Here is an 18,095-nt window from a genome sequence, read left to right on the forward strand (position 1 = left end):
CCGACTTGCAAACCATAATATGGAGTTTTGCATGATGGCGTCTCGCATAATCTTGTTCGAACTGTACATCTAAAATATTTTAGGCCTTCTGAATGGCTAGAATAATGTATTGTTGAAGCATCCATAAATACACCTCAGCAGTAAAGTCTAATAAAAAACGCAAATGAAAAATACACCTCAACAAAGAAATGTCCAATGATCCAACATCTTGTACTCCCATACAACCAAACCATACGTTGATTTTCTTCCGGTTTTTGTGTGTGTTGCTCTCACATCTAGTGAGGATTAACATCACCCCCACAGTCGCGAGTTTATGTCTATTGACTCCCCCTTAGAGCATAAACGTTGGTTCGTCACTATAATAATTATTTTAAGTGATTGTCATATTATCAATGTTGTTCATCATTTTATCACAAAACCTTCGATCCACGTCGCCCTCGTTCAGCTTGTACATAAGATAAATTCGATATATGCTTTTTTACGTTCTCTCAAAATCTTACATACAGATGCTTGAGAAAACTCAAGTTGCCTAAACATTAAAGTGGTTATTTCATGTGAATTTTCAACAACGGTCTGTAAATCTGCCGTACACTGTTCCTTGGTTGTTTCTGATTTAAGTCTGTCTTATCTAGCACGATTACTTACAGATCCGGTTTTTAAAACGCCTAAATTTTTCAACTACCAATCTCGATATAGGATTACAAGTGAGGGGGGGGGGTTTCATAAATTCCTCACTTGGTTTACAAGAGTGGATTCGATCACAATAACTGCGCATCATTAGGACTGCTATGTGTTCTCCCTCGCGTAACTCCTTAATTACAGTAGAAAACAATGTAATTCTGGTCAATACTGACAGGAGACTCTAATTAGTAAGGAAAATACTGAGCAACTGACATGAGTTGAAGAAACAGCAAGTTTACCCTGGTTTTGCATTATTTAGTTCCATTTACTAAGACGCCCAATAAGAAAGGTGGTTTGCATTTACAAATTTTGAGCTGCCCTAAATGTGAAAATTGTGTGTGTGTGAACACATTCAGCCACACACAAAAAACACACTTTTATGCCTTCTAAATACGTAATGAGTTTTATATTCCAACACACTAAAACATTATTTGGGTGAATCCAAACGTTTATCCCGAGTTACATTTATATATATATATATATATATATATATATATATATATATATATATATATATATATATATATATATATATATATATAAAACAAAATATAAGCCTATTACTGTATGCTTATAATATGTTTTCAACTGAAATGATCCAAAAATTTTGTAGAAATTATTGAAAAAGCAATATTAAAATCCTATTCTGCCTGTTGTTAAAACTACCTCATAAACATTTACAAACATTAATCAATTAAAATCTTTAAAAATCGAATGAAACATATTTATTCTACAAATTTTACCGCAGTATATTTTCTTTCTTTAGTCGTCTTACAAATAATCATTAAGTGTAAATGATCTTTCTATCATCTACAAACATTCACAAATCTATTCGGTAACTGAACTTTCAAATCTTTCAACTCCACAAGAATTGTCAAACCACATTTATCTTTATTTTTTCTAATTCTAAATTCTATATTTCTTATTTCGTTCCAATTCATTTATTAAACTTCTTATATTCTTTAAATGTTCATTCTGCAGCATCGTGTAACTCTTTTAAGATCTCCATTTATTAAGAACAAATGTTACAATATTACGGAATACAAAGAGATTTTAAAATTGCTAAGGAATATATATATATATATATATTCTATGAATATTAAGAAATAACGGATGATTTTACACTCATAGATAATAGCATGCACTGAGTTATATGTTAATGATTTTCACTGAAATGTTGGAAGTCTTGATAGCACCTTGGAAGATATAGTATATACTTAGTATATATCTTCCAAGGTGCTATCAAGACTTCCAACATTTCAGTGAAAATCATTAACATATAACTCAGTGCATGCTATTATCTATGAGTGTAAAATCATCCGTTATTTCTTAATATTCATAGAAAAAAATAACAGAAAAACCTGGAACTTGAAGTTTACTTTTTACGTCTTACGTTTTAGGTACATGTTGTTATTTAACATTTTTAATAAAAATTATACATTTTTAAAGCTCACACATTTTTTCCTACATAAATTTAAAACGCAAAGATATTATAAAAAACGAAAAAGAAATAAAATTGAAGAAAAAAGAAGATGTCGATATATATTTTATATATGGTAGAATTTTTTGGGATTTTGTTCAAAATGTTAACCGACTAAGAATTTTAACATATTTTTATATATTTAAAGAAATATCTAACGAAACTTTTAAAATATTTTAAATCACTGTTAAAAAGTTTGTATGGTACAAAACAGTAGAAACAGTATATATACTAAACCAAACTCTAAAAATGTTTTTCTATAATAGTAACAACCGTTCTAACCGAACCAGCTGCAACGCACGCTGCAGTGTAATATTCTCAACTCAAAACAGATTCAAAACCAAGGCTTCAAGATTTAGCCTTAAATGTTAATAATTACATAGGTACCGTTACCAACAAACTTATTACTTATTGAGATGTCAATATTGTTACTCTAATCTACAAACCTTATGGTATTCGCTGTTGAATGAGCAAATATTTGACTTTGTCAATTGTGCAAAGCTTCATTATTTTAGGCTTTACATTACCAGTATCATTTTAAACAACACCTTCTCAGAACTGGATAACCCCTGTCATTTAAAAATATGAGAAGAATAATACAAGTAGATATATTTAATTACAATAACTTGGACACCGAAAATATAACAATCGGGCAAGGAATAATGCAGATGTAAGCTTTTAACCGATGTAATGCACGGCAAAGCTTTCATTGTTTACATGTTTACGACATTACACCGTGAATGAAACCGTCCATTACATCAGTTAAAACTTCTCAGTGGAGTCCCTGGAGCGTTCCAAACGTTAAACCCTCGGAGAACAATTACAGTGAATGAATTTATTTGTTGTTTAATCAAATTATTATAAAAATGTAACTTTTGACCATATAGTTTTGTTTAAATTAGTATTTTTTTAATGAAATGTGGGATTACACCTAAATATATAAAAAGGAACTAACGTTAATTATACTACAACTAAGGAAATGTAATTATAACTGAGTAAATTAAAGATACCTGCGTGTATCAAACAAGGGAAGTAGGGAACTAGCTGCATACATATATATATATATATATATATATATATATGTATATATATATATATACGAGTACATATACATATAATATATACATACACAATCAAAATAAGCAAATTAATGAGAGTGAAATTAAAAGAACATTATTTAAAAAGTATTTGTTTGTAAGAAACATTTTACATTTTTGTATACATCAAAAACTTCCTTCGACATAATTTATTTTTATTATAGATGAAGTATTGGAGCACATATTATCATTAAGCATGCTACACTACAGTAAAAGCCACTTTACTGGTATTCACAAACACCGCCACATCCCTTTCTACAATTACTAAATTATATTTGTAGTAGATTATTCGGAGCAAGTAAATGATGTGTTGTTATTGGGAGGTGCATGTTATCGGAATACTTCTATCGCCAATTTTCAATAAAAATGGCATTCCTAACCACGTCTGGATTTCCAGGTCTACTCTCAAGTGATCAAATGCTGCATCAGATGTAGGAGATATTGATAACAAAAGAACACTTGTAAATTTGGTAGTTGCTTTTGTGAAAGAATTAAACCTAAACCTATTCAAATGTTTAGTTTTTGTTGAAGCTGCACATAAACCCAATACATGATAAATTCGTTCGAAATATTTTGAGTCATGTAAAACATTTCGTTTCTAAAAATATCAGGCAACCTTAATTCATTCTTTATTTAAAAACTCTGAATTAGTATCAAAACCTTTGAAAACATGTAAATATAATATGTATTTTTACATTATGATAACGATGTTTCTAAACTTTTCGATAACAATATTTGTTATTGAATTTTGCCTTGATATGGTTTTAGAAAATATATTTCACAATCTACATCCACTAGTGTGTTTAATAACACCAAGACATCGATACCTGTTGAAACTATAAGACAATTTCTAGATTCCAAATTAATAGCTGTATCAACAATTAATTTGTCGGCATAGTTTTCTGCTTAGCGTGTAAAAATGTTGTTAGTAGCTCATTTAACATTTCTATAAAGAGACTTTTATTTTTATTATTCGAGACAATCTTTTCTTGAGCGATTTTAAAAGGCATATTTTTGTCTAACGACGGTTCCTTTCGGCAGATTTATCACTACCTTTTTATACCCATTAAATACCACGTACGTGTTACTATTATAATTATTCGTAAACGTTTCTTTCATTTGTCATTTAGACCATTAAGAAAATTTTAAAATCGTTATAAATTTCCGGAACTAATTGGTAAAAATGGATTTGTTTGTGTTGGTTAAGGTCGCCATCTTCAAATAGAGCAATAAAATATAGAATTGGTGCCAGTTCATAATTTATCTAATTTTTCATTTCTGTATTGTTTTGTTTTTTAACACAAATACGTTGAATCAGCAGCAATGGGTCAACAGTAATAACATCGTCATGAATTTTTTATTTTAAAATGTTTTTACCATTAGAGAATATATAATTTCAATTTGCGTAGATTTTGTCGCTCTGTTTTCATTATTGCTTTCAAATCTTCTTCAAAAGCATCCTAACAATGTATCTCCTTATCTTCAGGAATTCCGGTAGCAATAGACACAATAGAATCTGTATTAGTAAAAGGGTTGTGTTGTTTGAAGAAGACCATCAATATTTCTACATCGATATTATCCCTTTCTATTCTAGCATCTGACGAATCAGTGTTTATGGCTCTTATTGAAATGTAATATATAATATATATGTAATATATAATTTTCTATGGCTTCAATAATATCTGGCTGTAAATAACTATTCTGATTTATTGATATACTTCACTTTCAGTGGCACCGTGTTTAAAAGGACCTACTTCGACACATTCCTTTTGTCAAGGTTTACTCAATAGCCTGATCACTTGCAATGCCGGGAAAAAATTATCCAAACGTCTAGACGAGAAATATCCTTCCGTAAGTTTTTTAAACTCCATACTGAATTTTTCCTGAACTGAGTCGAATCATGGATAGCAGTGTTCATAGTAATCCTGGATTTCGGAAGATGCTTGTCCCAATCCCGATGGTCTTCTTTTACGTATTGCATAACCATCGTCCAAAAAACGCGATTATACCACTCTACCGAATTTGGCTGTATGGCGTCGTGTATTTTATTTTCATATTTTAATTCTAGGCTAAGTTCTTGAAAATGTTTTATATTAACTGATTTCAATTGCCAACTATCAATTATCTGGTGAGCTGTATCACAATAATATCAGGTACTTGAAATTATGTCTTGCTTTTTGAGCCTTAGCTTCTCTCATCTGGGCTAACTCTACTCATTTATTTTAAAAGTCCTGAAATACGACGATAAACCGAGAACCTTTTTGAAATAAGGTAGAGATAAAGTAACCTTATGGTGGGTTTCCTTCGGAACCATTTTTCTGGTACATGGAGAACGCACAATTTCCATTCCAAGGCAGTATCAGATATTCGTGCGTTCCTGTAGGGTACCACCGTTCCTGTTTAAACTGTTGACCATTTGCATTTAAATTTATGAAACTTCTCTGGTTTCTTAGTTACCTCTTTCTGGACTCTCGAGTACCACCTTTTAGCTTTCCTCCCTTGTGCAAGCTCGCCGATTGAACTTCTTCTGAAGTGTTTGCTGTAAGTGAGCGACGTCTGCTCTATTTAAAACTCGGTCTTTTCAGATAGACTTTATTTGGCTGGGTGACTAAACAAGGCATCCGAGACTCGATTTAGGATCCTTCATCGATATTTCACTGTGAAATCGTGTTGTTGTAGATCTAGTATCCACCGCGCAATCCTTTGGGACGGTTGATGGATTTTCATTAGTCATTGAAAAGCTTGTTGATCCGTAATAGCAACGAACCTATATTATCCAATAAAAGACCTGAACTATCAGACAGCCCATACCAGGGTTAGATATTCCTGCTCCGCGATCGTGAATTTTCCTTTCACAGTCTGGCAAAAGCCGACTAGCATATGCGATTACTACTTCTTTGGCGTTCTGCACATGTGCCAGGGCCGCTCCCAATCCTCCACCTGATGAATCCACCTGAAGAGTGATTTATTAATAAAGCCAGGGCAAGCCAAAATGGGACTCTTCGTTAGATGAAGTTTCGTAAAAATCTCCTCCTGGCATTCGCCCCACTTCCATCGCGTTTTTCTATATAGCTTCGTGAGAGGAGCCGTCAGTGTTCAAAGTTCCCAATATACATAAGATGCCAAGGTCGTTCGTTCTGGTCCTCACACTGAATGAATCTGAAGACCACCCAAGTAATGTGCTATAAAAACGTCTTCGTCACACCAATTATGGATTAACGTCCCTCACCATCACTTTCAAAACAATATGCCAACGCGTAGTGTGTCTTCCAGCCGCTCACAGAGATCGTATTCAATAAGTCATAAATTAGGCGTTAATTTCTCCTATTTGAGACTTGGTGAAAGGTAGCGTTACACCATTCTGTCGTTGGTTTTCAGTCCGCATGGCCTCCATTCGTCTAACAGGGTGCATATGGCCTCTTGCAGGTTTATACAGCAATCCTTCGTCTGACCATCAACATTTTACCAGAGGTTATCTCCTCCTCCTTTTATCATGTAAAACTGTATTTCCTTGTAAGTTTATTTGAATTTAGAAAATGTTTTAAAGTTAAAGTTGTTAACTAAATACCTAAACCTAAACAAAGTCTTATTGCCCAACTTATAATGCTAAATGCTATAAGATTTTTGTGGTGTCCTAAAAGTCGGTGTGTATCGAAAACATTGGCTTGCATTAGAGGCGCAAAGATGAGATATTAATAATAATTAGAGAACTAAAAGAAATTAATAACTCAAAACTTATAAAAACCTCAACAATTTAATGCGGAAACAAAGAGAAAGCTAATAAACATGCAACCCGTCAAAGATGAGGATAAAATTAAGAGCAAAAGTTAATTGTAATTTTTTCAATTTGAAAAAGTAGTACATATTAAATTGTAAGTATTTCTGTTCGTTCTTGTACTATTTTCTATAAATAAAATATGTTTAGTAGGAATTTAAATAAACGAGGAGAGCTTTCGACAACTATCGGGATGGTGGAGGCGATCGTTAAAATATAATGTTTTATTTAAATTTAAAATATTTTCTAAAATACGTGTTTATTACAAGTGAAGAGTGGATGAAAATGTATCCATATACTCATGGAAATTCAAATAAATTAAGTTTAGTACATCTGTGTGAATACTGATGAACCCTTAAAAGTAAACAGATAGCCATTAAAAATCTATTAAGTCATTTTTGTACAAATTAACCTTTCAACTATTAATGCGGCTCCAATTTGAAGTGTGACACATGGACTCCATATGTCTTACGATTGTGTAGAAGGAATATTTTTAAATTATTTAAAAAATATTTCTTACGTACTATTTAGTATTTTAAAATAATTAATGCTTTCAAAATGACCAGTTGTGCGCTTATAACTAAATTATTTTGTACGGTTTCAAGATATGAAGACTTTTAAATTATAAAATATAAAAACATGCTAGCCATTAAATATCCGTGATAACATTTAGATCATGCACTAGTTAATTTTCTAATCTTGGAATGCTTCTTGATATATTTTCAGATGGCATACATATGAATAATTTAATTTCAAATTCAAATCTTTTATTACCGTAAACAATATATTATATGGTAAAATTCAGTAATTTAGTATAAAGTTTTTGCTATCACACCACAGTGTCACATTCACACATACACATTTTGCACTCATTCACTCCAGTCACTCACCGATTTTCACCATTTTCAAAACCAGGGTCTGTTTTCAAAATGGATGGTCTCCCAGTTACATGCCAAACACTCGCCGACATTATAAAATGCCATTGACGTTGAAAAGCGTTTAAGACGGGTTTTTAACGCCTTAGGCGTTGATGCATTTTTAATGTAGCTGGTAATCTGTTGATAAAATGGAAACCTGCTTGCGAAAGCAAGTGTTCATAAACCACCGTTCTGTTTTCCAGAACGGTAGTTGTCTCTGCCTCTTGTCTCATATCCATGCACGTCACGGCTCCTCATCAGGGTACATTTGTACATACAGAATGAAATTGTTTCCAGGATGTCTATACAGGGCAGAGACAACAGTTGTAAGTCTGAAGGCTGATCGGCATGACTTTCTAAAACTCATGTTTGCAATTATTCGAATCGCTTTCTTTTGGAGTTTAAAGGCTCTCAAACATTGATTGTTTGCACTAGAACCCTACAACACCAATCTGTAGGTAAGATATGGGTAAATTAGGCCATACGATGCCGTCATCAGTACCTGACTCGGGCAGTATTTGGCTAAAGACCTCATAACATAAATGCCTGAGGCGAATTTGGTACAAACTGAGTCGATGTGAGCACTCCATGTCAACCCTTGATCAAGGCGTATTGCAAGGAATTTAGTGGAATTTGTTTCTTCTAGAACGGAGTCTTCCAACATGATGGCAGGCCCACATCCAGAATCTCCACTTCGCAAAGAGAAGTTCAAAAAATTTGATTTTGAGGCGTTTGTTGTGAGATTGAGACTTTAGAAGTGTTGGACGCAATTATTAAAGTCAACAAAAGCCTGTTGTTCCCACACTTCCTTTGCTTGTCCATTGAAACAGAGAGTCGTGTCATCAGCATACTGCACGAGTCTCCCTGTACCATTGACATAGACCAGTAAAATAATTGGACTGAGGATGGAGCCCTGAGGAACTCCATACTTCATTTCTATTGGTGTTGAAAGTTGATTTGATAAGACCACTTGGGTTCTGTGGCTTATGAATGAACTGAACCACGAAAGAGGCACTCCTCGAATGCCATGCGATTCCAGTTTGTCAAGCAGTGTATTATGGTCAACACAGTCAAATGCTTTGGATAAGTCGAGAAACACACTTAAGGTGGGGTTTCGACTTTCTAATCCCTCTACAACTCTTTCGACTAGACTCACGACTGCGTCTACTGTCGTTTTTCCCTTTCTGAAGCCCCATTGGTCATCAGAGAGCTGGTCGTGACTATTAAGAAATCCAAGCATTCTTACCAAAAAGAGTTTTTCAAACAGCTTGCTCAGAACTAGCAAAATGGAGGCAAGCCGATAGTTATTAATGGAATATGGATTATATTTTTTGAAAATAGGAGTTACTTTAGCCATTTTCAGGAGTGAGGGAAAAACTCCTGTTTGAAAAAAAATTCACTAATTGAGTTAGGGGACTCACAATGTGTTGGGAATATTTTTTATGAGCCACATGGACACTGAATTAAGATCGGTTGAGTCTTTAGCTGGGAGCTGTTGGATAATTTCGGTTAGCTCTTTCTCAAGAACTGGTGCCAACACCACAGATGCTGCAGGGTACTGTCTTCGCGTTTGGGTAACTTGGGGCTCAGACGGCCGAGGATCCAGCCCACAAGCAAAAGATGCAAAAAATCCGTTAAACTCATGGGCAACCTTGGCTTCATCCTGCACCAATCTATCTCCAATGTTCACTTTGATTTGTTTGGAAGTTTTGGTTTTATTGTTAATGATATCCCACACAGTTTTGGAAACGTTTTTGGAAGAAAGAATTTCATTTGAGACATCGTATGCTTTCGCCGCCTGGATCACTTTTCTATAAATCTTTTTATAATTTTGAAAATAAATTTTTACATTTTTATTTGCATTAGTCCGGTAAATTTCAGAGAAAATTTTCAATTTTTCTCTCGAAACCAGTATTCCTTTCGTAATTCAGTTACTGTTTGCCTTTTTAGGGAAATCTTTGATTGTTTTTGTAGGACAATATAGATCGAGATGGTAATTAAGGCAATTATTAAATGATTGCCTGCTGTTCTACGGGTTCTGTTAAATTTAGAAAATTCCATTGTTCCTTTGAAAGGAAAGCACAAAGGAGAGCAATGTTATTTGGCCTTGTGTCTCTTATGATTTTTGTAGTTTTGGGCTCCCTCTCGATTTGTTTTCGCATAATTATAGCCTCTTGGCCGTAGTGGTCCGAGATGACTGTGTGTGGTCCACAGACTTTGCTACTTTTGGAATGTTGTGGAATTTTCTCCTGATTGAGCCGGAAGGGATATTATGTTTTTAAAGAAACAATTTATAAGTATATAAAATTAAAAGATGATTACAAAATTATAATAATACTTACACTCCCTAGCAATAATTTAATTGATTGTTGATGGTTATTGTTTTAATTTAAATCAACAATTACTCTTCAGCATAAGTTTTGAGACATATCACGATATATTACACTTAACTAGTTATTCTGTATGATCCGGTTATTTATAATTCTATAAATTAATTTGGAACAAAAGAAAAGCACTTAGAAAATGTATTCATTGCTCTCCCTTTAGCAAAGTTTTGAAGTCTAAAATGCAAAACTATCCAAATAGTAGTATGTAGTACGCAAAATATTTTTCTTTAAAATCAAATATACACCCCCGATGTATTTAAGAGTTTTTTACTTATAATCACACTATTATTTTTTGTATAAACTAAAATATAACAACTATCTAATGCCATCAATGTTAACAACTGTATGGAAGGACAAGACTAACTAGACTATAGAATAGAAATATGTTTGAAACCGGTCAAGGTCTCGGTTCAGTGAGAAGTCAAAGTAGGTAGCCACATATCTGATATCGTGATATCAGAGTTAGGAACATCACTGAGTTTTATCTCCGCTTTGCTGTTCAGTGAGTTTGAAGATAGATAAGACTTTATCCGTGACTAGCTAAGATGTCCAAAGTCATTCGTAACTCGCCGTAGTCGTAATGCACTAGTGCGAGACACAAGTAAAATCGGCTTCAGCATCGTTCAGTGGCTACTTTAGGCGGGGTTTCTCTTCTTTGACGCCATGTGGTACACAGCAACAACGCTTCAACTGGGAACAGATATTGCCTATGAATAAGACCTCAATTGTGTGCACACACAAAGCTCTCAAACACTCTTGGCCTCTTCAATAACGTCATATTTTCTATTACTTTTATAATTAATGTTTTACTTTTTTATATATAAAGGGTTTTATATTATTCTATTTCTATATGTATTGGGATGAATATCCTGTCAATATATAGAGCTTATTCAATAACGGACGGAACCTGACACGAATGAAAAATCAAGATTTTATTGTCTAAATTAAGTGATTGGGTGGACAAATGTGCATAGATTTTAAACAGGAACTAATCTTTGCTAGAATTCAATGCACTAATATTCAAATTTATTAAATAATTATAATTTTTTTAATACAGTGAACTAAAAAGTTTCATCCAATTTAACTTACGGCAAAGTTACTTTAAATTTGTTTGAAACACTATAAGAATAAAAATCTCTAATCGATTTTGTTAGGTAACCACCGTACTTGCCGGGTCATACTTGTTTTCTAACCAAAAAGTACATTTCAATCGATTGCCGCTACGATAATTTTACCATAGTACATAAATTCATTACATTTTATTAATAGTATAGTCCGCGATGTCCTTTCTTTCACTTTTATCATTCCTGGTCTAATGTTTGGCAGCCCACCCAGTCATCTCAACGGTATCCTTTTCCGCGTGGGCCGAGAAGCAAGTTTCTTGACTATATACCGTGTTGGCCATAGCCTAGTGTTAAATTTTGGTGGTTGATAATAACCACATAAATGTGACTCAAATACGGAAATTAAAAGTGTTTATTACTCACACACACTCCCGGACAAAAATGATTTCCTTTTTTTTAATAAAACAAACATGAACATTTCCTAAACAGTTTTAAAACTTGTATGACATTTCGATACACGTCTCGAACTTTATTACTACCCTTGTATTATATATCACATTTTGAGTAAGTATGGATAACTTGTAATGGGTATGAATCTCCATAAATATTAATAAAATTGACAAACTGGAAAGTTCTCATTTAAAAAAAAAAATTAAATGAAAAATCTGACATTCACAATTCTCTATGAAAATGCTACAGACTAGTAAATGTCATAAAGAAACCGCTTCAAAACCTAAGCTTTTAAAAAATATGATACATAACTTTATTTTTTATCATTTAAGTACAGTTAGAGGATGTAAGAAAGGACCATATGGTCCTAATTTCGCCTCAATAAAGAAGTTTTTTTTCTTTCTTTTTAGGCTGATAGGTCCCAGGACAAGGGTGGGCGGCGTCTGTAGACCTGGAGCCGGGCTGCTGGCTGTTACTGCGGGATCCCTGCCTCTGAGCGACTGTACCGTCATCATCGCCGGAACTAATGACGTGGCGTCTGGAGAGCAGCTAACGATTTTCAAACATCTCGAAGGACTCGTAACTGCCCGGCTTGCCACGTCCCATGTGATAGTGGCTGCTCTCCCGCACCGGTACGACCTGCCCATCTGCCATCCCATCAATCAGCACACTCAACTGGTGAACTTCTACATTGAAGAGATCTGTGTAAGGCTACCCTGTGTTAAAGTCTTAGGCTTTAACAAAATTCACCGACAATACTTCACGGATCACGGAATGCACTTGCGACCACAGGGAAGGCAAGTGTTGGCCGGGATGGTGCTGGAGTGTCTACAGAGGGTGGCCAAATTATTAGACTAGACGTATTAGTTTAATGCATTTTTGACTTAACTTTGAATTTGGTTAGAAAACATGTATAAACTAAAATAAAACTACAGTATAAAATCAATTTATATTATGCTTGAATGTTTTTGTATTGATTCTGATGGCATTGGCAGCACTGAATCAGCTGTTGATTCTTTTGGACATTATAAGCAATTCCTAACCTCAAACTTGGCATACAATTGATGTTGATTACTTGTGTTTGTAGTTGTTTGTTTATGTATTGTGTGAATTGCAAACAGTGTTTATGAAGCGGTTTGTGTTGTAAATCAGTGTGTTCTGCTTTTTTTATAACTTTTAAGTGCATTTTGGTTTCTGAATTGTGTTGAAAACATTTGACCAGCAATGGGGAAAACAATTGATTTGTCTCCCAGAAAAAGTGCTTCAGTGAAACTTCTATTGGAAGAAAACTGCTATTCACAGACTGAAATAGCTAAGAGATTAGGTATTTCCCAAAAATCTGTAAGCAGAATTAAGATGGCCTGTGATCTCGATTTGAATTACGAACCACGTCGAGTAGGCAAATGTGGTCGAAAGCGTAAACTAAATGACAGACTGGTTAGAAAACTAAAAAATATTACTACAATGAACAGAAGAAATACAACAAAACAATTGACTGAACAAATAAATGAGTACGGAGCGAATGTTTCAACTAGAACTGTAAGGAGGGTGTTGAGTGCAGAAGGCCTAAAGGCTTGTAGGCCAAGGAAGAAACAGAAGATCACGCCTGCCATGGCCAAGAAACGGCTGCAATGGGCTAAGGGCTTACAAGGCTTCACAGTTGAAGATTGGGAAAAGGTAAACTAACCTACAGTATGCCTATATATACTAGTCATGCATTTATAGCTTATTTTAATGTATTTTAAAATGTTAAAACTATGGTAATCAATATAATGATGAAATTACTACGTAGGCCTATCGTACCGTACAAAACCTATAACCTAATTTAACTTAATTTAACCTAACCTAAGCAACAGTGAACTACAATTCAACTTGTTTTTCCAGGTATGCTTCTCTGATGAGTCTATATTCCAGATTAGTGATGAGAGCTCTCAGTACGTCCGTAGACAATGTGGGGAAGAGTTTAACGAAAATTGTATTCAGCAGTTTGTAAAGCATCCAACGTCGGTAATGATTTGGAGTGTAATGTCTGTACATGGCCCAGGAAGACTGTATATAGTAGACAAAACTATGAGACAGGACCAGTATTTGAATGTTTTGAAAAAAGGCTTATTCCCCAAGCAAAAGAGTGGTTCCCGAATGGCGAATTTATTTTTATGCACGACGGAGCCCCTTGCCACGCAGCGAAGACTGTGTCAAACTTTCTCCGTGAATCAGAGATCAGTACACTTCCATGGCCAGGTAATAGCCCTGACATGAATCCAATTGAGAATCTGTGGGCTATTGTGAAGAAAAGAATGAAAAATCACAAAGTTACAACTCGACAAGGACTTATTGAACTGTTAATACAAGTGTGGCCCCATGATGAGGAAATTAGGAACAATTGTAAACATTTGGTCCAAAGCATGCCAAATAGAATAAAAATGTTAATTAAGAATAAGGGTATGCACACAAAGTATTACAAAAAATGTATTTGTTTTAATCTAAGATGTAACAAGTTGTTAAAATAAAGTTTTTTCATATTCTTCGCTAAAAAAAACAGTCTAGTCTAATAATTTGGCCACCCTCTGTACTCGAAGCTGGTGGAAAATCTGCCTCTGGTCGCCCTTCACCCTCACCGCCTGTCGGGTCGCGGCCGCCCGTCAGTGACATCTATCAGGCGCCGCCGCCTGTGGTTACTTCGATGCAGACCGTCTCCTATGCCGACGCCATGAAGGAATATCGCCGAAATGGCTCTGTTGTCCATTTTGCACCTTCTAAATCACAAGACCAAAGAATTAAGTCTGTTTTTTTAGGGACCCCACTTTAAATCACCCGACAAAATTGGCACCAAATCACCTTCAGAAACGAACAAACGCAAAAATTTACAAATAAATTGAGTTGAAACTGCTTCACCAAAATGCTCAATTTGCAACCAACAAATTGAAAGAATTTCAACTCATGTGCGAGGATCTTAAAACAGACCTTCTTGTTGTCGCTGAAAACGGTTTCAATATTGATAACATCGCACTGTGCAAAATTCCAAATTACAAATTAGCTTCCGCGTACTGTAGACCCTATTCCAAAGGAGGGGGGTTTGCTATTTTTATGAAACAAAATGTCACGTTTGCCCTCTTTCTGATCCAAAAATCAACCGAAAAAGATTTTGAAGCAGTCGGGATCAAAATTTAAACAGATAAATCAAAATTAGTAGTGATCGGAAAATATAGTCTACCAGTGGAAACGAAGATTTTTTTCAAAATTCGAACAATTCAATCACAATCACAATTCTTTATTGCCAGAAGACAAATACAAAATTTGTATAGCAATCGTCATAACTCTATAACTATCGTGTAATTCTATAGATCTATAGATTTATCAATAAATTATGTTAATGTTTAAAATTATTTTATTTAAACAATTGTACCTAATAAAAAACAAGATCTACTCCTAAAATTAACAATGTCAACATAAGAATAGACATGTCAACACCCAGTGAGAGATGTCCGATCAAGTTGTATGTTCCACAAACTCGCTCACGCTATAAAACTCATTTAATATCAAATAACGCTTAAGTAATCGTTTAAAATGCAAAGGGTTCGTCTGGTTCTTTATATTATCAGGAAGTTTGTTCAAAAATTTTACACCAACTTCAGATGGTAGGCTCTCGTAAGATTTTAGTCTATGTTGGGCAACTCTGAAATTTTCCCGGCCTCTAGTATTGTAATTATGAACGTCCCTACCCTGCGTCAGCACACACTTCGAACGGCAATATATTATTGTCTCAAATATGTATAAGCAGGGCAGTGACAAAAACTCAAGTTCCCTAAATTTATTCCTGCACGAGTCCCTAATTTTCAATTTCAGAATCGCTCTGAGCGCTCTCTTTTGTAGTCTGAAAAGTCTCAGAAAAGCTGCATTCCCACAACTGCCCCATAATGCAATGCCATAGGACAGATAAGGAAATACAACCCCATAGTAAGCCGTTCTCATGATCTGCCTTGAACAAAATTTTGACAGGTATCTCAGAGCATAAATGCCTGATGAGACCTTTTTACATACATTGTCCACATGTACATTCCATGTCAAATCTCTATCTAAGAATATGCCAAGGAATTTAGTACTATATACTTCGTTGAGTTCTTCTTCTCCCAACATCACTGTTGGCCTATGACCGTTTACAGGTATTCGGTTACAAAAAAATATATAATTGGTTTTAGAATTGTTAGTGTTTAGATTGTGCATATTAAAATATTGTATACAGCTATTCAGCCCTTCAAAAGTGTGAATTTCAAGATTTGACATGTTATTCGATTTAAAAGAAACAGTTGTGTCATCAGCATATTGTATGATGTTTCCGGAATTGACTGATGATGCTACATCGTTCACATATAATAAGAAAAATATAGGTCCCAGGATTGATCCTTGGGGTACACCATATCTTATTTTCAAAGCTTTAGATAATGTACCGCAGATCTGAACTTGTTGAGTCCTATTACTTACGTATGATTGAACCCAGTTTAATGGGACTCCTCGGATACCATAGCCACTTAATCGATCAAGAAGGATCAAATGATCCACACAGTCAAAGGCTTTGGATAAGTCTAAAAAGACGCTAAGCGTCGAATTTCGTTCTTCAAGACCTTTAACTATTAATTCAGTTAGCTGAATGACAGCATCTGTTGTGGATTTACCAGCTCTAAAACCAAATTGGTGATCCGAGATGATTTTGAATTTTCTGACCAATTACTGACAGACCTGACTGATCAAGAATATGTCGTGATGGGGGATTTCAACATTGACTTGTTGGACAACACACACCATTCCACAGTTCGATTAGTTGATTTACTTAGGTCATTTGTCCTGGAGTTCCTGGTCAAAACTCCAACGAGGGTGTCGGCTACAACTCAATCGGCTATCGATAACATTATTACCAATCATCAAAGTGTCGCAGTGTCTGTGGTAAACACCGCTATATCTGACCACTACGGGCAAGAAGCTGTCATCAGTGGAATGAAACTTGAAAGGGAGCCCAAAATTAATCAAACAGTAGGAGACATAACGCCAGAAAACATCGCTGACCTCAACACTTCCCTGTCAACAGAAAAGTGGAATTTTCTTCACTCTTCTCAATCTGTAGAGCAGCAGTACAAAAACGAATAATATTTGCGAAAAAACGTCAAAAAACAAATTGATCACAAAAGGTATTTTGGTTTCGAGAGAAAAAGTTATATTTTTCTTAGAGATTAACAAATGTACTTGTAATGAAAATTTCAAAACGTTCTTCAAAAAATAAATAAAAATTTACATGAAAGTGATCCAAGTTGCAAAAGCATACGGTGTCTCCAAATCTATTCTTCCTTCTTAAAATATTCCAAAAACAATTTTTGTGACAGCATTAACAATAAAACAAAAACTGAAAAACAAATCTATATTTAAAATAGGAATATATATTTTTGGAGGATGGGACTGAGGTTGCTAATCAGTTTAACGAGTTGTTCGCATCCGTTGATGTTTTGCAAGGTCCTCGGCCATCTGAAACGCAAATACGTCCCTCGCGAAGACAGAGTCCAACAGCCTCAATGTTGTTGACGGCTGTCACTAAGGACGAGCTTCACCAAATTATTCAGCAGCTCCCAGCCAAAAAGTAAAGTGATCTTAATCTAATGTTCACATGGCTCATCAAACAATGTTGCGAGCATTTGGTGAGACCCTTAACTGAATTGGCAAATTCTTCATTGTAAACAGGAGTTTTCCCTCTATCCTGAAAATTGAAAAAGGCCTGTCTCAATGTTGCCAGTATTAAGCAAGACTTTTGAAAAGCTTTTTCTCATAATATTTCACTTTTTGGACAAATACAGTCAGCTCTCAAATGAACAATTTGGATTAAGAAAGGACAAATCGATGACAGACGCAGTTGTGAGTCTTGTCGATGTGATTGTAGAGGGAATAGAATGTCGAAACCACACAATGAATGTGTTCTTAGACTCGTCCAAAGCATTCGACTGCGTTGACCATATCATACTGCTCAACAGACTTGGGTCCCATGGCATCAGAAGCGTGCCCCTTAAATGGCTAAGCTTATTTCTAAGTCAAAGATCCCAAGTTGTCCAAATATCAAATCAATCGTCTAAACCAATACAACTGAGTTACGGCGTTCCCCAGGGATCCATTCTCAGTTCTGTGCTTTTCCAGCTTTATGTCAACGACTTAAGATAATCACTTCTGCATGAAGGACTAGTGTAGTGTGCTGATGATACGACTC

The sequence above is a fragment of the Homalodisca vitripennis genome, chromosome X (genome assembly GCF_021130785.1).
Source record: "Homalodisca vitripennis isolate AUS2020 chromosome X, UT_GWSS_2.1, whole genome shotgun sequence".
Classification (NCBI taxonomy): Eukaryota; Metazoa; Arthropoda; class Insecta; order Hemiptera; family Cicadellidae; genus Homalodisca; species Homalodisca vitripennis.